Source organism: Melospiza melodia, chromosome 2 (genome assembly GCF_035770615.1).
Source record: "Melospiza melodia melodia isolate bMelMel2 chromosome 2, bMelMel2.pri, whole genome shotgun sequence".
Classification (NCBI taxonomy): domain Eukaryota; kingdom Metazoa; phylum Chordata; class Aves; order Passeriformes; family Passerellidae; genus Melospiza; species Melospiza melodia.
The window spans coordinates 63956299-63977013 of NC_086195.1; the positions used below are offsets into that span (position 1 = coordinate 63956299).

At 47.3% G+C, this 20715-nt stretch overlaps 2 pseudogenes; both read left to right on the forward strand.

Annotated features, from left to right (window-relative positions):
• The first annotated feature begins 533 nt into the window (after positions 1–533).
• On the forward strand, positions 534–2134 carry LOC134414253 (epidermal differentiation-specific protein-like; annotated as a pseudogene).
• Positions 2135–15606: 13472 nt separating this feature from the next.
• Positions 15607–16191, forward strand: LOC134414982 (epidermal differentiation-specific protein-like; annotated as a pseudogene).
• Positions 16192–20715: the final 4524 nt, after the last annotated feature.

Below are 20715 nucleotides of genomic sequence, written 5' to 3' on the forward strand. Positions count from 1 at the left end.
CAGACAGCAGCTGCACATGAGCCAGCTGTGCCCAGGTGGCCAGGCAGGCCCGTGGCACCTGGGCTGGATCAGCAATGGTGTGGCCAGCAGGATCAGGGCAGGGATTGTCCCCCTGTGCTCAGCACTGCTGAGGCCACACCTCAAGGGCTGGGCCCAGTTCTGGGCCCCTCACTGCAAGGAAGACATGGGGGGGCTGGAGTGAGTGCAGAGAAGGGAATTGAGCTGTTGAGGGATTGAAGGAGCTGGGGTTGCTCCAGTCAATGTGTTCCAGTTCCTGTGGTTCTGATGGCTTCTGAGTAGGGACAGACATGAAGCCACGTTCTAAGGTTATCAGGTCACTCACACTTCAGTGAACTTTTGAACCAAAGCAATGAGATATCTGGGTGTAGGGCATCAAAACCAAGATAAGAATATGAATAATTTTTGAGCATGACATCAACCACTCCCAGTTCCTTGGAATTGAGCAATTCACACTTCCACTATTCTGCAAGTATAAATGGAGGCAGGTGAGATGCTCTGCACACACCACAGCCCTGCAATGGAGGAATTGCCCTCAGCTCTCGCAGCCCTGCAGCTGACAGCAAGGTAAGAGGCACTCTTGGCACAGGAGAGCTGGAAGGGCTTCTTGGGCAGCTGCTGTGAAGTGCAGGGCAAGGGCAGGAGGCTTTAGTGCTGGGCTGAGAGCTGCAGCACAGCCGTGAGGCTCTGCTGTGTGCGTGTGCAGAGACTGAAGCCATCTCTCAGGGCATGAGGAGATGGATGGCTGCTGCAGGAGAGACAAACCTGACCCAGGGACAGCCTGGAGGGGGCCACAGATACACAGTTGTGGGGGGTGACTGGGAGAGTATTTACAGCATAATCTTGGGTATGTAACTAAATCAACACACACAACTAATTTGAACTGCGTAGTGGTGGGCACATGTCTTGTTTGATGTTTTCCCTCTAAACTGAAATGCTCTCACTCCTTTTCAGATGCTGATATGTTTCTATTATGCGAAAAACTTTCTACTTTTCCTTTTCTACACCACACTTCCATTATTTTCTGCCTGGAGTAGAATGTTTTCTCACAAACTCTGCTTGTTTTCTGTCTCCCTTTTGTGTAGGCTGCCATCCAGCTCCTATAGCAAGAAATCTGCACCTCAGAAGTCCTGCAGAGATGGGCAACATCGTCATTATTGAGCATGCCAACTTCCAGGGTCTGTCCAGAGAATTCACCACTAACATTTCCGATCTAAATGATGCAGATTGGAATGATATTGTCTCCTCAGTGAAAGTAATTGGCCAGCCTTGGGTGGCTTATGAGCATGTTGATTACAAGGGTGGGTTTCTGGTGTTTGAGGAGGGAGAATATAGCTTTGTAGGTAAAGAGATGAATGACAGGATCAGCTCTCTGCAGGTGATCAATGAAAGTCTGTACAATCCCCAGATCACCCTCTATGAACACATTGATTATCAAGGGAAGAGCAGAAAATTAAGAGAAGCAACCAACCTGGCTGCGGGACACGACAATGACAATCGTGTCTTCCCACAAAGTCCAGAGAGGTGCCTGGCTGCTGTGTGAGCACAGCGATGGAAGTGGATTTCAATACCTTGCCCGAGACCACGAGCACCTTCCAAATTACAAGGCAATCGATTTCAACGACAAGCTTTCCTTCCTGCGCCCCCTGCGCCCTGGCTGTGGCTGTTAGAATGCAAATCCTGCAGCGCTGAGAAAAGGAGCAGAAATTTGACACCCGGATCTCCGCCTCTGCTGGTGCTGCCTTTTCCCCCAGTGTCACAGGACCACCGAATGTCAGCGCTCTCTGCTCTGCTGCACTGCAGAGCTGCACTTCTCCATCCTGCCTTGCATGCTGCTCCCACCCCACCAATGCAAGAATGATCAGGATTGATCATATGAGAGTGTCCAAGCTAGAGGAGGCAATGCCACATGTGTGAAACCTGTTGTACCCTCAGCTGGAATTCCAGAGTCCTGGGCTGTGGAATGTAGAAGCATTGCAGGTTGTGTGTGTGGCTAAGTGAAACAGAGAGTGTCAGTGCAGAACCAGCATCACTTCTTTTGTAATTTGCATTGCAATGCCCTTGTGGTACTGTGGCCTCTGCCATTGTCTCTAATCCATTTTGTGTTACTTGCAATAAAGAATCCTTTGCAATCAGCACTGGGTCTGTTTTGTGCATCTTTGCAATAGATAAATATTGCTCTTCCATGCTGAGATGTCTCTGTGTATCCAGAGAATGGTCCACACGGTCACTTCCAAAACTTTTTCCTTGATGTCTCCTGCAGAATTCTGTTTCTTTCTGATTTAACTGCTCATTAACAGTGGGGTCAGGCTTGACTCAAAATATCTTGGTGAGCATGTTGATCATTGCTGATCCTGGCCAAACTCTCACCTCCAGATTGTACCTGGCTATCACACGCTTGGTTGTATCTCAAGGCAGTGATTGTAGCAGTGATGCAGTCTTCTACTGCCCTAAATCTCATCATAAACAGAATGCTTTCACTAATTTGAATTCTAAAGTGTGCATGCCTGCCTTGTTTTCCACACCTGTAATATCCTGATAAGGAATGAGGAATGACAAGGTACCTCAGGACCTGGTGAGTCCTGTGCAAGTTCAGCTGGACGAGCAGAGTCTCAGCCCTCCTGCAGCAGTGCCTGATGAGAGCTGCAGCCCTGAGCTGGGCACTGTGGCAGCTGTCCCATGGCAGCTCTGCCCTGCAGGGTTCCTCTCTCTCTGTGCTGGCCTGCTGTGTGCCCTGATTTCCTTGTCCTGGTCACAGACAGGAGCTGCACTTGGCCTCTTTGAACCACATGAGGTGCTTTATTGCCTTAAATAGTTAGTTAGTTGGTTTTGCACTGGGTGTTTGATAATCTGCACTGATCACATGGTCTTCCCCACTCCTAATCCCTGCTGGTCATAGTTTGTCCCGTGTTTACTCATCCCCTGGCCCATTCCTCAATTGTATCCCATTGGCTGTGGTCCTATTCCTCCATCCCCCATTCCCCCAGGTGTAAAATTCTCCCCTTGTTAGGCATTCCCTCTCTTTTTCTCCTGGGACACCAACTACTCCCCATAAACGATCCCCTGGAATAATTCCACAGTAAAGGTGTGGGATTATTGGTCCTGAGAGGAGAAGAACTCTTCCAGTCTTTTGCTTTTATCCTTGTAAAGGCTGGCAGGGGCCTGGGTCTGGTGCTGGATCGGTCAGGCCCGAATGACCCTGGGAGAGAGCAGCCGATTTACAATGAGGTGCACATGGTGCCAGTGCTGGAGCTTGCCAAGGGCCCTTTGGATGGTCCCTGAGGACAGTTCTGTCTGTCTGTCTGTCTGTGTGTCTGTGGCTGCCATGCCCAGCTGGAGCTGTGTTCCCTGTGCTGAGGCTCAGTGCCCCTCTCAGCTCCCTGTGCCTTCCTGCAGCCTCTCTCCTCCTGTTCTCACCCACTGACACAGCCCTGGCCACTTTCCCAACGCTTCCTGTTCCCTCAGCCCCCTGCAGGAAATATTTTCACAGCAGTGCAGTAACAAACCTTGCTGTCCCACACTGCTGTCTCAGCCCTGGCTTCATCACCAGCATGGGACAATATCTGCCCATTCTCTGTCCTGCCTTCAGCAGCAGCTGGAAGTGGAAAACCCCTGGAGGTTCCTTCCAGCCTCAGTTGTTCCAGGAGTCCATACACTGTGCTTGGGATGTGATAGGCACAGCTACCCCTGCCCCAGGGAGGAGTGCAATCCTACAGAACAGCAAAGGACAGGTTCAAGGAGAGAAATATGGATGGGGTGGTTTCAGAAAATTTACATCTGCTGTTACAAAGGATTTTTTTTTGTTTGTTTGTTTGTTTTAGTTTGTTTGTTCTGTTTTTTATAGCAAAGGATTCTTGTAAGTTTTTCAGCAATAGGAGGATGAAGTAAAGATGGAGAATGAATTTGAGCCTTCAGTGGAGGGTGTTACATTTGACATCAGAGCTTGTAACCACTGCTGCTGAATTGGGAGGGAAGTCTGAGGTTGGGCAAATGGAACTGATAAATACACAACAAGTAATCCCCAATTTCTTGTACACATGACTTGACGATGACTTTTTTTCAAGGAAATTGAACAAAGAATGCAATTAGCCAGAAAGTGACATAGGTTTTAAAATCTTCCTTAGAATTTCTGACAGCAAGATGTATTCTGGAAAGGACCTCCCTAGATCAAGGCCTTTTTCACAGGAAAGATGCCACCAAAGGAAAGCAGGTTTCTGGTGGCCATCATCAAGTGATTTCTGAACCAGCACAGGGGTGGAGATTCCCCAGGGTCTCTGGCCTTACAAAGCAGCAGACTGGACCCCGTGGCACCGTAAGTGTTATGAACAGAAATTCGGTTAATATTTTTTTTTATGAGAAAAAGTTTCAAAAAGGCAGCCAGACCACTGGCCCTGCCCAAGTTCTGTGTGTTTTGTTATTGTAATCACGGGTCGTTGAGGCTAATCGCTCCCTTTGTATCAGCAGAGCCTTGCCCGAGGCTAAGTTGTACCTTTCTCATAGTGAAGACACCTGAGAAGGTGGGGGGAGTTATGCAAAGTGACTCCAAAACCAATGCAGTATGGTCCTCCACTGTACTGAGAAGACCCCAAAAAAACAACGAGCCAAATAAGTTTTGAGAGACTGGAGTGATGTCTGGATGTGAGGAGTAGAGCACTAGGCCTGCAGAGATGCGGGAAACCTTCATCATTCCTCACCCTGTCCTCGAGATCCCCGGGCCAGGTCTGGGAGGTCTGGAAGACCCAGACTGAGGTACCATATTTTTGGTTGATACCGGGGCAGATAAGTCCTGTCTCAACAAAATACCATCTTATGGGATCAGGAGACCCTAAACGCTCCCAAGAGGATCTGATCCCCAGCTCTGCCCCTGGTGGACAGAGCTGTGCATATCGTCCTTCTCTGAGTTGCCTTGAGAGGGACGACGGAGGCTGCAGACCCGTCGAGCCGCCCAATCCTGAGCTGATGACTTTTTAATAAAGGCATTACACAGGAGAAGAAATCTCCTTGGCCCTTTAATTATTTCAGCAAGGACGCTTTCAACCTGAATTGTCTTGTGATCCCACAATCCTCCTGCCTTGCATCGTCACTCAAGCTCATGATTTATGGATCAGGATGGGCAAATCCGAGTATCGCCTCAGCTGTATTGCTCCTGAGGAATCTTGCTCTAAAGAAAGGGTCTCATCTGATAATCTCACATTACAGATGTGCATGCTCACAGCAGATTATTGGCTAGTCTGTTCTGGAAATACCTCTCACCTTCCCTTCCCCTTCCTTCAGTAATTTACAGGCAAAACACACAAGCACCTCCCTCCCACAACACACTTTCATCCTGCTCACAATGTCTTCTGGATTTCTGAATCATTTAGAGTAAGAATCACATCCAGGACATATCCAACGTGCTACCCACATTTTCATCCCTGGTCCATGCCTTCTTTCAGAATTCCTGAAAATTTGTCTCTCAGGGAAAGAAAATCTTTCTGCGAAAGAAACTCAGAGTGTTGTGAAAGGATCAGAGAAAAGAGCAGCTGCAGCCTCTCACAACAAACTTCCCTGCTTTCCCCAAACAGAAAGGTTACCCTATTTCTGTGTGCATACAGCAGCTTTATTACTCATTAACTGCCGAGAATACTGGTTTGAAGCACTTGAGATCCAACAGGTCTGCCCCATTTCTTGACTTTCTTTGTCTCATCAGTGATTGACTCTAAGCAAACTTTCAGTGTAGGTTTGCCAGTTAGGAGAGCAGTTTGCTGCCAAGCCAAGAGAAGCACAAGAAGATTGCAATGTGATGTGTTGCAGTGTGTTTTAAACTTCCTTCCCCAGGTGTGCCAATACCTCTCTTCCCCTTCCCCCCTCGCCCCCTGCTGGGCTGTCAGTCAGGTTTAACATTCCAGCAAGGTGTCGTGTGGTTGGTCAAGTTCAAAGGATGCCCCTCAGGTCTGGGGGTCATTGGCCTGACTGGGTGTCATCCTCCCCTGAGACCCTGCCCCTCTCACCTGGTTGGTCGCTCACCTGTCCCCTCCCCTCCCCCTGTCCTTGAGCTTAAAAGGTAATGAGACCATGTGGTCAGGATTCTGATGGACCTGTTCCCAAGATTCAGACCTCTGTAACCATGGAATAAACCTCTGGATATAACCCTCCAGCAGAATCCATCTCCTTTTTCTCTTCACCATCGCCTGAAGCTTTTCTCCTGAGGTAAACGGAGTTCCTAACAAGCCTGGACTTGTTTAGTGCCCAGCTGCAACCACCAGCAAGCCAAGGTATCTCTGGGGTGACACGCCACAGTTGCTGCCTTTGGCCCAGCAGTGAGGGTCAGACTGGCCCAGGCACAATCTAACTGGTAATATTGGGATTCATATTCCAATAATGATGCTTTCAGGAGCTGCATTTGCAGGAGTGATCTGGTGTGTCATTGATGTTCTGGGCCTCTCTCAACACTGAGGTTGCTCGGCCATCGTTGCTTTCCTGATGGTTTCAGCCAGATGCCCTCTCACACTCACAGAGTTGGCTCACTTGACTCACACATCTCAACTCTTTGGAGCATGGGCAGAGGAAGAGAAAAGCATCCTGGTCACTTAACTCCAACTTTCCTGTAGTCTGTCAGCAAAGGATTTTCCTGTTTTGTTCTGTTCAATCCCACAAACTCTTTATTTAGACTCCTTTTGAAGAGGAGCTGTTCTAGTCAGTACTTCTGTACAGGTTTTACCCTGCCTCAGGCATGCCACTATTGAGTACATGCAACCCCTGAGAGTTTAATTCCAGTCCTGTCAGAATGGCTTCTCTCTGTCTCCTTTCTGTGGTGGATAAGATGTTGAAGGGCACTTGCATCCTGCACAGCATGAGAACTGGAGGAGCAGGGGAACGGAAGCGTTTATTCCAACTCCTCTGAACAGAGGGCACACCTGGAATACTGCATCTGTTTCAGATGCCCTATAAAAAGCACAATGTGAACAAAATGGTGGAGCCCCATACAGGCCAGTGGATGGCACAGGAGCATCCCATGAACCAGCAGAGTCTGAGGGGCCTGGTCCTGTTCAGCCTGCAGAAGACAAGGCTCCTGTTATCCGAGGGGCTCAGCAAAGGACAGCTGGAAAGAGTCTTAGATGGCAGCAGGGAAACTCAGACATAAAAAACGGAATAAAAACTCATACTAACAATTGCTCGGAACTGGCAGAAAGGTCAGAGACCCTGGAGAGCTTCCACCCTTGTACTTTTTGCAAACATCTCTTGAGGATGGCCTTGAGTAATCTTCTTTCCTTGTATCTGCTGTGAGGAAGACAGTGGAATAGGGAAGTCCCTTCCGAAATAAATCTTTCTGTCAGTAATTCTCAAGAAGATTTCAAAACCTTTGTCACTTTCTGGCTAATTGCATTCTTTGTTCAATTTCCTTGAAAAAATGTCATCATCAAGTCATATGTACAAAAATGTGGGGATTACTTGTTGTGTATTTATCAATTCCATAGCCCCAATGGCAGAGTTCCCTCCCAGTTCAGCAGCCGCTCTTACTTGCACTCTTGTCAAATGTAACACCCTCCACTGAAGGGTCAGAGTCCTTCTCCATCTTTACTTCATCCTCCTATTACTGAAAAACTTAGAAGAATCCTATGCAATTAAAAAAACCCCAAGAAAACAAAAAAGCCAACCAAACAAAAAAAACCCCAAACTAAACAAAACTCAACCCTTTGTATTAGCACTCCATCCATGTTTCTCTCCTTGAACCTTTCCTTTGCTGTTCTGTAGGATTGCACTCCTCCCTGGGGCAGAGGTAGCTGTGCCTTTCACATTCCAATAACCATGTATGGACTCCTGGAACAATTTAGGCCAGAAGGAACCTCCAGGTGTTTTCCACTTCCAGCTGCTGCCGAAGGCAGGACAGAGAATGGGCAGATATTGTCCCATGTTGGTGATGAAGCCAGGGCAGAGACAGCAGTGTGGGACAGCAAGGTTTGTTACTGCACTGCTGTGAAAATATTTCCTGCAGGGGGCTGAGGGAACAGGAAGCGTTGGGAAAGTGGCTGGGGCTGTGTCAGTGGGTGAGAACAGGAGGAGAGAGGCTGCAGGAAGGCACAGGGAGCATCTTTTCTCTGTGCTGCAGGATTTGCATTCTAACAGCCATAGCGAGGCGCAGGGGGTGTAGGAAGGAGAGCTTGTCCTTGGAGTCAATTGCCTTGTAATTTGGAAGGTCCTCATGGGCTAGGGCAAGGTGCTGAGGCCCACTTCCATCACTGTTCTCACACAGCAGCCAGACATCTCTCTGGACTTTGTGGGAAGACACAATGTCATCATCTTCTCCCCCAGCCAGGTTGGTTGCTTCTCTTACTATTCTGCTCCTCCCTTTGTAGTCAACGTGTTGGTAGAGAGTGATCTGGGGATTGTGCAGATCTTCCCTGATCACCTGCAGAGAGCTGATCTTATCATTCATCTCTTTACCTACAGAGTCATATTCTCCCTCCTCAAATACCAGAAACCGACCCTTGTAATCAACATGCTCATAAGCCACCCAAGGCTGGCCAATTATTTTCACTGAGGAGACAGTATCATTCCAATCTGTATCTTTTAGATGGGAAATGTTAGTGGTAAATTCTCTGGACAGACCCTGGAAGTTGGCATGCTCAATAATGGTGATGTTGCCCATCTCTGCAGGACTTCTGGGGTGCAGATTCCTTGCTATAGGAGCTGGATGGCAGCCTGCACAAAAGGGAGACAGAAAACAAGCAGAACTTGTGAGAAGACTTTCTCCTCCAGACAGAGAATTATGGGAAGTGTGGTGCAGAAAAGGAAAAGTAGAAAGTTTTTAGCAGAATAGAAACATAGCAGCAGCTGGAAAGCAGTGAGAACATGACAGAAATTTCAGTTTAGAGGGAAAACATAAAATAAGACATGTGCCCACAGCTACTCAGTTCAAATTAGTTGTGTGTGTTGGTTTAGGTACATACCCAAGATTAAGCTGTAAATACTCTCCCAGTCACCCCCCACAACTGTGTATCTGTGGCCCCCTCCAGGCTGTCCCTGGGTCAGGTTTGTCTCTCCTGCAGCAGCCATCCATCTCCTCATGCCCTGAGAGATGGCTTCAGTCTCTGCACACGCACACAGCAGAGCCTCACGGCTGTGCTGCAGCTCTCAGCCCAGCACTAAAGCCTCCTGCCCTTGCCCTGCACTTCACAGCAGCTGCCCAAGAAGCCCTTCCAGCTCTCCTGTGCCAAGGGTGCCTCTTACCTTGCTGTCAGCTGCAGGGCTGCGAGAGCTGAGGGCAATTCCTCCAGTGCAGGGCTGTGGTGTGTGCACAGTGTCTCACCTGTCTGCATTTATAGCTCACTCAGAAGCTTTGTACAACACCCCATGTGACAGCATGACAAGTGACCAAAACTGTCCAAAAGCCAGATCAGCCACAGTGATTGAGGCACACCAAAGTACATTGTGACTCTGGGGCTGTGGAAGTTTCCTGCTTGTCTTGCCCTCCTGGGAAGTGCTTAAAATGCACAAGGATTTTTATGAGATTTTCTAGTCACAGAGATGGCACTGGAGCACCAGGTATTTTAAAAAATTTCCCTTTTGTCCTTAGAATCATGGAATCATTAAGGTTGGAAAAGGCCTCCAAGATTATCAAGTCCAAACTTTGATTGTGAACCACCATGCTCAGTGCCCTGGTTCACGGCAAATTCTGGAGAGAACCCTCAAAGGGGCCCCTCTAGGAAAACAGATTCAATTGGCCCCTCCCGTCAACTGGTCCAGGAGGAGATACATCCTTGGAGAAAAGTGGAAAACAACCTGTTCAATAAACAATTAACCTTACCAATATTAAACAATAAAACACCTTGCTACACCAACAGAGATGACAAACTGAGAAAGTCCCCTCCCCGGGTTGCAGCTCAGCTTACTCAGTCTCTGATCAGCCCCTCAGGCGCTGGAAATGCCGCGGCCCAGACCCGGCCCGGTGGGCCCCAAGTATGAGCTGCCGGTGCTCTGCTGGTGTTCAGGCCAGAGCAGGTTTGAACAGGTCCAGAGAAAATGGGAGAAAAACCCTCAGGCCAGAGAACTGCTTTGCCTCAGCTAGATAAAACTAACTAAACCAAAGGAGAGCTCTGTCCCACTGTCTGTCCATCCGCAGACAACACAGTCCAGGAGCAGGAATGTGGAGGAGTGAGTGCAGAGTCTGAAAACAAACTGCTGCTTCTTCTCTGCCCCCTTCACTCTCTGGAACAAGTCCTAAAGATGCTAAACTTAGTATTCAGCATAAACAGAACAAGACTACTAAAAGCATCATATAGTGAACCCAGGACACCCAGTAAACCATATTGCGAATGTCTCTTCTCATTGTGTTTTGGATATTTTCAGGGATAATAATAAGTTTCTCCACCGCTTCCCTGGGTTGCCCATTCCAAAGCTTAATTACTCTTGCAGTAAAGATCACCCTTAATCACCAACCTGAATGTCTCCATACACAAGTTGAAGGCATTTCTCCTTGCTCCATCATTGGTTGACTGGAGAACAAAGTGACCCACTTGGCTACATCCTCCTATCTGGAGTTGTGGAGAGTGATAAGGCCTCCCCCTGAGCCTCCTTTTCCTTCAGGATAAACATCTGCAGCTCCCTCAGCTCTTCCTTATCAGACTCTTCACCAGCCTTGCTGCCCTTCTCTGGACTCCAGCACTTCCATGTCTTGCGGTGAGGGGCCCAAAATGAACACAGGATTCCAGGAGTGGCCTCAGCAGTGCTGAGTACAGGAGGACAATCCCTGCCCTGCTCCTGCTGGCCACCCCATTGCTCATCCAGGCCAGGTGCCATGGGCCTTCCTGGCCACCTGAGAACACTGATGGCTCATGTTCAGCTCTCTGAAGGTGTAGATGCACCATCCCTCAAAGGGTTCTTCAGGGTCTCTTGCAGCCCAAACCTTTCTCTGATTCCTTGACATATGTGTTCATGTATATATTTATGTATAGTAGTAGATGGGCATGGTACTATTGTAGATGGTAAACAAAAGCACCAATGTTGTTGTCTCAAAACCAGACAGAAGATCACAGTGGAGAACCCAGAAACTGGGGGTAAATAGGGACCAACTAATAGGGTGTAGAACCTGCTTCAAAGTCAGAATTCTAAAGCAGAGGTATGGCAAAAGACCACCAGAGATCTTTGCAGATATTTATTTTGTGCAAATTACTGAATATTGTAAATGGTGCCTTATACTGTCAGTCTTGTAATTATACACTTGAATATGTTAAGAGATAGTGTTCCACACTTGTCAAGTCACAATCTTGTGCTAAGTATGACTCCAAGCATTTCCCTAGTTCAGGCTGAAGTAAATGTTTCAGGTAGTGTTTCTTTTTAATACTTTATAATATTTTTCTTGCATCAACTGTTTTTATTTCTGCCTATGGAACAAGAAAGCTGAGATCATGCTGCCCCAGCTTATTTTTGCTTTTGAAATCTTTGATCCGGAGATCTTGGTTCTCCTCACTTCCTGATCCTCCTTTCTTTTCTTCACTACACAGGCACAAATTATGTTCTACCTCAATTTATTCTCCCTGATGCCAGACTTTGCTGATAGCCATGAGAGCTCTTTGCAGTGCCCTGAAAGATCTCATGGTCACAGGATCCAAACGGATGCTGACACAGAGGTCTTATTGCAAATAATTTCTTCTGTGATCACACAGGTGACAACACCTTTGATGTGCTCTTGAAAACTCTGCCTCTGTGATTCCTGGGATCTGAGACTGTGGAACACCCAGGATGGCCATTTTCAGTGGCGCTTCTCCAGAAACCTGCAGGACTTGGTGAGCAATCTACAGGGAGCACTGAAGGAAAACATTTTGTTCTAGTGTGGAGAGTGTCATTACTTGATCACATGGTTTGAGTGTTCCTGGGAATCTGCAGAATTCCAGAACACAGCATCCCATAAGCTCTGGGCCAATGAATCCTGTGGTAGGGATGCTCTTCTTCATTCACCATCTCTACAGGTGTTTCCTTCTGTCCCACTAAGATCGATCATGGTCTTTGTGTCTGCAAGCTTCCAGCACATGGAAATTTAAAGTGTGGGAAGACCAACTTGTAAGGGTATGTGAAATACGACAGCATCTGGTCTATGACGTTTATCTAACGAAGGCCTTTCTGATTCAAAAGGAGTCATACCAGTGGGATTTGCCAGCAAAGTTTGAGCTGGAGCAGCCAGCAAGCAGGGCATGCATATAGACAGGGATTTCAGTCCAGCAGGAGACTCGTGCTGGGATTCAAGGCACCCACGACTGCCAGAACACCAATGAGAACAGTGTGTGCTGTGTGTGGGCTGGCTCAAGCACCAAGCTGCACTAGCCAGAGACTAGGAGACACCAAAGGGTGTCCTGGTCAGAGAGCCGAGAGCCAGGTGTGAGGCTGGACAGGCTGGGGGCTCTCAGTCCCGTTGGGAGCAGCTGGGCAGTGCTTGTGGCTGTGGAGAGTGAGGGTGGGCAGGTCTTCACTAGAGGGCTTCCATGTGTGTTGGCTGCAGAGGAGGAAGGAGACGGGGCTGTCTGTCTTCCATTGCATTCAGTGGGAGTGCTGGTGGTGTCAGCTGTGGGTGGCTGAGGGCAGCCCCTGGTGTGTGCCAGCCGGTGCCGTGGCCGTGGCCGTGTCCTTTCCATGCCCAGGTGCCTGTCCCTGGGTCACACAGCCAAGCTCAGCACGGGCTGTCCCTGCAGCCTGGCCAGTGGCACTGGGAAGAGCAGCCCTGGACAGAGAGCCTGCAGCCTGGGCTGCAGCAGGTGAGCTGAGGAGCTCCTGGGGCTGAACCCTGCTCATCCTGAGCTTTCCCTACACACGGCACTCGAAAAGTGACTTGGCCAGACAGAAACCCTGGAACTGGGGCTTTTCCCACAGGAGAACCACTCTCATGTAACTTTTGTGTTCTTCCCTTTTACTTTCAATCTTGATCAGCTGTTTGTAGGAACTATCATGGGCTTTCTCAGACGAGTATATTGTGTGTTGAAATCCTACAGATCTGCAGATGCTCTTTCAATTCTCTTTTTCTTGCACTTGTAGTTGGATGTGATTGTACTTGTACTCCCTGGCAAGATGGAGAGCCACATCTTGAAAAATTGCCCTTCCAAAAAGCCAAATTCACCAAGAAAGCCCCAAACATTAAACTGTGGAGAGACAAATTGCAGGGACACATTAATTGCTGAGTGCAAGGACAATGCAAAGGAGCTCATTAGATCCACTGAGGCAATGTCAGTGCACAGAAATCCCCATCAGGACAGCCTTGGTCTGACAAGGCTGAATGGTTGGACAAGGGACATTGATCATCTTTATTTACAGCAGGATTCCTCAGAAGCAGTCTGGCTCAGGAAATATTGGGATTTGCCTGTCTTGGTCCTTATGTGATGAGCTTGAATGATCCAGGGAGCCAGGAGGATGGTAGGATTGGTGAGTAATTCAAGCTGGAAGCGACCTTTGGTTGTCATTGGATCCAGTCAGCTGCTTAACACAGGGACATCTGTGAGGTGAATTATGGCTGCTGGTGGCTTCATCCAGTCAGGTCTGGAAAACCTCAGAGTATGCAGACTATCCAACTTCTTTGGGTGGTGTGATTTAAAATTTTCTGACATCATTATGAAAATTTTTCTCAGCCATGGAAGAGACAAGGCTAAGGATTCTCAGAGGGGCTCATCTAAAGGACATCTGGAAAGGGTCTTATCTGGAAACAGGGAAGCTCTGACTGAAAATAAGGAAAGTAACCATAGCCCTAAGAGTTTTTCAGCACTGGAAGAAAGGTCAGCGATCCTGGGGAATCTCCACCATAGGAATTGTTGCGAAATCACTTGAAGATGGCCACGAGTAACCTGGTCATGTTTGGAAGCTGCTCTGCTTGTGACCAAGGCCTTGGACCTCCCTTCCACAATCTATCTTTCTGTCAGTAATTGTAAGGATGGTTTAAAAGACTTTGTCATTTTCTGCCTAATTGCATCCATTGTTCAATTTCAATGAAAAAGTGTCATTGTCAGGTCAGGTGTACAACACCCTCAAGTTTATTTGTTGGACATTCATGAACTCTGTTTCCCCAAAGTCAGACTTCCCTCCCCATTCCTCCACAGGCTCTCACCTGCTATCTTGTCAAATGTAATTCCCTCTATTGAAGGCTCAAAGTCCTTCTCCACCTTTACTTCTTCCTCTTATCACTGAAAAATTTTCAAGAATCCTTTGTTAGATTTTTGGATGTGACACTTCCTCATTTGTTTGGATTATGTCTTTGATTAAATACACCCCAAAACAAATCTTGGCATGAGCAAATGCAAATTTGCTCTAACATTCCCCTGCATATCCCTCCCTGAACCATTTCTTTCTGTTTTGTAGGCTTGTACTCATCTCTGGTGCATGGGTAGCTGTCCCCCCAGACAGGCCAAGGAGAGCGTATGGACTCCTTGAAGCATTTAAGCTGGAAGGAACCTTGAAGGGTCTCTACTTCAGGCTGCTGCTCAGAGCAGGAGGGAGAATGTGGAGATACTGTCCCATGGTGGTTATGAAGAAAGGGGAGGGAAGTTGAAGTGATATTTGTACTATGGATGATTAGTGGGCATGGTGGTATTTGGGCAAAGGTTGGGCTTGATGATCTTGGAGGCATTTTCCAAAATTAATGATTTCATGACACTAAGGACAAAAGGGATTTTTTTTTTTTTCAAAAACTGGTGCTCCAATATCATCTCGGTGACCTGGAATCATGACTGGATATCTCCCATAACAAGTCCTTCTGCATTTTATTACTTCCCGGGAGGGAAAGACTACAAATTGCCACAAGCAGGAAACTTCCACAGCCCCTGTGTCACAATGTACTTTGGTGTGCCTGAATTACTGTGGCTGATCTGGCTTTTGGACAATTTTGGTCACTTGTCATGCTGTCACCTGGGGTGTTGCACAAGGCTTCTGAGTGAGCTATAAATGCAGACAGGTGAGACACTCTGCACACACCACAGCCCTGCACTGGAGGAATTGCCCTCAGCTCTCGCAGCCCTGCAGCTGACAGCAAGGTAAGAGGCACCCTTGGCACAGGAGAGCTGGAAGGGCTTCTTGGGCAGCTGCTGTGAAGTGCAGGGCAAGGGCAGGAGGCTTTAGTGCTGGGCTGAGAGCTGCAGCACAGCCGTGAGGCTCTGCTGTGTGCGTGTGCAGAGACTGAAGCCATCTCTCAGGGCATGAGGAGATGGATGGCTGCTGCAGGAGAGATAAACCTGACCCAGGGACAGCCTGGAGGGGGCCACTGATACACAGTTGTGGGGGGTGACTGGGAGAGTATTTTATTACTTACTCTGGGGGATATATGTAAACCAACACGTATATCTAATTAAAACTGGGTAGTTATGGGTACATACCTCATTTTACATTCTCTTCCAAGTGAACATTTCTATATCATGCCCTCATGCCTTCACTCCTTTCGAGCTGCTGCTATGTTTATTCTTTGTTCAAAATGTGTTGCTTTCCCTTCTTTATTTTTTCCCACTCTACATTTTTCATCATTTTCCATCTGGTATGTAAAGGTTTTTTACAAGCATTGTTTGTTTTGTGTCTTCCTCTTGTGCAGGCTGCCATCCAGCTCCTATAGCAAGGAATCCAAACACGAGAAGTCCTGCGGAGATGGGCAAAATCATCATTTATGAGCATGTCAACTTCCAGGGCATGTCCAAAGAATTCACCACTGACACTCCCAACCTAATAGCAGTGGGTTGGAATGATATTGTCTCCTCAGTGAAAGTAATTGGCCAGCCTTGGGTGGCTTATGAGCATGTTGATTACAAGGGTCGGTTTCTGGTATTGGAGGAGGGAGAATATGACTCTGTAGGTAAAGAGATGAATGACAAGATCAGCTCTCTACAGGTGATCAGGGAAGATCTGCACAATCCCCAGATCACTCTCTACCAACACGTTGACTACAAAGGGAGGAGCAGAATAGTAAGAGAAGCAACCAACCTGGCTGGGGGAGAAGATGATGACATTGTGTCTTCCCACAAAGTCCAGAGAGGTGTCTGGCTGCTGTGTGAGAACAGTGATGGAAGTGGGCCTCAGCACCTTGCCCGAGCCCATGAGGACGTTCCCAATTACAAGGCAATTGACTTCAATGACAAGCTCTCCTTCCTGCGCCCCCTGCGCCCTGGCCGTGACTCTTAGACTGCAGAGCCTGTGACCCTGAGGGAAGGTGCAGTCCCAGCAGGAAATCTCTGATCTCTGCCCCTGCTCGTGTCCCTTCCTTTGTGATTTGCTTTACAAAGCCCTTGTGGTACCTTGGCCTGTTCCACTGTCTGTAACCTCTTTTGGGTTGGTGCCAATAAAGACTCTCTTGCAAGCAACAGCGGGTTGTTTTATGGACTGTTCAGTGTAGATAAATATTTCCCTTTCTTGGAGAGATGTCTGTGAGTGCTAAGAAAATGTGTTGGGTAGTCAATTTGAGATGTTTTTCATGGATCTCTCCTGAAAGGAATATTCTTCTTCCAGATTCACTGTTGAGTAACAGTGGGCTCAGGCTTGACTCAACGAGTCCTAAAGTCTTGGTGGGCATGTTGATTATTGTTGTGATCCTGGCCAAACTCTCCCATTCAGACTGTTTTAAAATATTAGATGTTTGATTATATCTCATGCAATCTATCACAGTAATGGATCATGCTGGTGATACAGTCTTCTACTCACCAAATCACATAATCAAACAGTAAGTTTTCCTAACTTTGAAGTGACAGAGGGGTTGATCCCTGTGGAAACAACTGTCTTGTGCTTTTAAACTTGTAGTTTCTTGATAAGGGAGGATGGATGACATAGTATTCCATGATCTGTTTAGCCATGTGCAAGTTCACTGGGACGAGTTTGAACTCAGCCTCCTCCACCACTGTGTGTGTGTGGCTGCCATGCCCAGCTGGAGCTGTGTTCCCTGTGCTGAGGCTCAGTGCCCCTCTCAGCTCCCTGTGCCTTCCTGCAGCCTCTCTCCTCCTGTTCTCACCCACTGACACAGCCCTGGCCCCTTTCCCAATGCTTCCTGTTCCCTCAGCCCCCTGCAGGAAATATTTTCACAGCAGTGCAGTAACAAACCTTGCTGTCCCACACTGCTGTCTCTGCCCTGGCTTCATCACCAGCATGGGAAAACATCTGCCCATTCTCTGTCCTGTCATGAGCAACAGCTTGAAGTAGAAAACCCCTGGAGGTTCCTTCCAGCCTCAATTGTTCCAGGAGTCCATACACTGTGATTAGGATGTGATAGGCACAGCTACCCCTGCCCCAGGGAGGAGTGCAATCCTACAGAACAGCAAAGGAAAGGTTCAAGGAGAGAAATATGGATGGGGTGGTTTCAGGAACTTTTACATCTGCTATTGCAAAGGGTTGAGTTTTGTTTGGTTTAGGTCTTTTTTTGTTTGGTTGTTTTTTTTTTTTTTTTTTTTTTTTTTTTTTTTTTTTTTCAATCGCAAAGGATTCTTGTAAGTTTTTCAGTAATAGGAGGATGAAGTAAAGATGGAGAAGGACTTTGAGCCTTCAGTGGAGGGTGTTATATTTGACAACAGAGCAAGTAAGAACTGCTGCTGAACTGGGAAGGAAGTCTGATGTTGGGCAAATTGAATTGATAAATACACAACAAGTAATCCTCAAGTTCTTGTACACATGACTTGATGATGACATTTTTTCAAGGAAATTGAACAAAGAATACAATTAGCCAGAAAGTGACAAAGGGTTTTAAAACTTCCAGAGAATTACTGACCGCAAGATTTATTCTGGAAAGGACCTCCCTAGACCAAGGTTATTTCATAGCAAAGATCCATCATCAAGTGATTTCTGAACCAGCACAGGGCTGGAGATTCCCCAGGGTCTCTGGCCTTACCAAGCAGCAGACTGGACCCCATGGCACCGTAAGGTCACTTTCAACCTGAATTGTCTTGTGATCCCACAATCCTCCTGCCTTGCATTGTCACTCAAGCTCATGATTTAGGGATCAGGACTGGCAAATCCGAGTATCGCCTGAGCTGTATTGCTCCTGAGGAATCTTGCTCTAAAGAAAGGGTCTCATCTGATAATCTCACATTACAGATGTGCATGCTCACAGCAGATTATTGGCTAGTCTGTTCTGGAAATACCTCTCACCTTCCCTTCGTCTTCCTTCAGTAATTTACAGGAAAAACACACAAGCACCTCCCTCCCAAAACACACTTACATCCTGCTCACAATGTCTTCTGGATTTCTGAATCATTTAGAGTAAGAATCACATCCAGGACATATCCAACGTGCTACCCACATTTTCATCTCTGGTCTATGCCTTCTTTCAGAATTCCTGAAAAATTGTCTCTCAGGGAAAGAAAATCTTTCTGCGAAAGAAACTCAGAGTATTGTGAAAGGATCAGAGAAAAGAGCAGCTGCAGCCTCTCACAACAAACTTCCCTGCTTTCCCCAAACAGAAAGGTTACCCTATTTCTGTGTGCATACAGCAGCTTTATTACTCATTAACTGCCGAGAATACTGGTTTGAAGCACTTGAGATCCAACAGGTCTGCCCCATTTCTTGACTTTCTTTGTCTCATCAGTGATTGACTCTAAGCAAACTTTCAGTGTAGGTTTGCCAGTTAGGAGAGCAGTTTGCTGCCAAGCCAAGAGAAGCACAAGAAGATTGCAAAGTGATGCTTTCAGGAGGTGCATTTGCAGGAGTGATCTGGTGTGTCATTCATGTTCTGGGCCTCTCTCAGCATTGAGGTTGCACTGCCATTGTTGCTTTCCTGATGATTTCAGCCAGATGCTCTCTCACACTCACAGAGTTGGCTCACTTGACTCACACATCTCAACTCTTTGGAGCATGGGCAGAGGAAGAGAAAAGCACCCTGGTCACCTAACTCCAACTTTCCTGTAGTCTGTCACCAAAGGATTTTCCTGTTTTGTTCTGTTCAATCCCACAAACTCTTTATTTAGACTCCTTTTGAAGAGGAGCTGTTCTAGTCAGTACTTCTGTACAGGTTTTACCCTGCCTCAGGCATGCCACTATTGAGTACCTGCAACCCCTGAGAGTTTAATTCCAGTCCTGTCAGAATGGCTTCTCTCTGTCTCCTTTCTGTGGTGGATAAGATGTTGAAGGGCACTTGCATCCTGCACAGCATGAGAACTGGAGGAGCAGGGGAACGGAAGCGTTTATTCCAACTCCTCTGAACAGAGGGCACACCTGGAATACTGCATCTGTTTCAGATGCCCTATAAAAAGCACAATGTGAACAAAATGGTGGAGCCCCATACAGGCCAGTGGATGGCACAGGAGCATCCCATGAACCAGCAGAGTCTGAGGGGCCTGGTCCTGTTCAGCCTGTAGAAGACAAGGCTCCTGTTATCCAGGGGGCTCAGCAAAGGACAGCTGGAAAGAGTCTTAGATGGCAGCAGGGAAACTCAGACATAAAAAAAGGAATAAAAACTCATACTAACGATTGCTCAACTCTGGCAGAAAGACAAGAGACCCTGGAGAGCCTCCACCCTTGTACTTTTTGCAAACATCTCTTGAGGATGGCCTTGAGTAATCTTCTTTCCTTGTATCTGCTGTGAGGAAGGCAGTGAAAGAGGGAAGTCCCTTCCCAAATAAATCTTTCTGTCAGTAATTCTCAGGAAGATTTCAAAACCTTTGTCACTTTCTGGCTAATTGCATTCTTTGTTCAATTTCCTTGAAAAAATGTCATCATCAAGTCATATGTACAAAAATGTGGGGATTACTTGTTGTGTATTTATCAATTCCATAGCCCCAATGGCAGAGTTCCCTCCCAGTTCAGCAGCCGCTCTTACTTGCTCTCTTGTCAAATGTAACACCCTCCACTGAAGGGTCAGAGTCCTTCTCCATCTTTACTTCATCCTCCTATTACTGAAAAACTTAGAAGAATCCTATGCAATTAAAAAAACCCCAAGAAAACAAAAAAGCCAACCAAACAAAAAAACCCCCAAACTAAACAAAACTCAACCCTTTGCATTAGCACTCCATCCATGTTTCTCTCCTTGAACCTTTCCTTTGCTGTTCTGTAGGATTGCACTCCTCCCAGGGGCAGGGGTAGCTGTGCCTTTCACATTCCAATAACCATGTGTGGACTTCTGGAATAATTGAGGCTGGAAGGAAGCTCCAAGATTTTCTGCTTCGAGCTGTTACTCATGACAGGACAGAGAATGGGCAGATATTGTCCCATGTTGGTGATGAAGCCAGGGCAGAGACAACAGTGTGGGACAGCAAGGTTTGTTACTGCACTGCTGTGAAAATATTTCCTGCAGGGGGCTGAGGGAACAGGAAGCGTTGGGAAAGTGGCCAGGGCTGTGTCAGTGGGTGAGAACAGGAGGAGAGAGGCTGCAGGAAGGCACAGGGAGCATCTTTTCTCAGTGCTGCAGGATTTGCATTCTAACAGCCATAGTGAGGCGCAGGGGGTGTAGGAAGGAGAGCTTGTCCTTGGAGTCAATTGCCTTGTAATTTGGAAGGTCCTCATGGGCTAGGGCAAGGTGCTGAGGCCCACTTCCATCACTGTTCTCACACAGCAGCCAGACACCTCTCTGGACTTTGTGGGAAGACACAATGTCATCATCTTCTCCCCCAGCCAGGTTGGTTGCTTCTCTTACTATTCTGCTCCTCCCTTTGTAGTCAACGTGTTGGCAGAGAGTGATCTGGGGATTGTGCAGATCTTCCCTGATCACCTGCAGAGAGCTGTTCTTGTCATTCATCTCTTTACCTACAGAGTCATATTCTCCCTCCTCAAATACCAGAAACC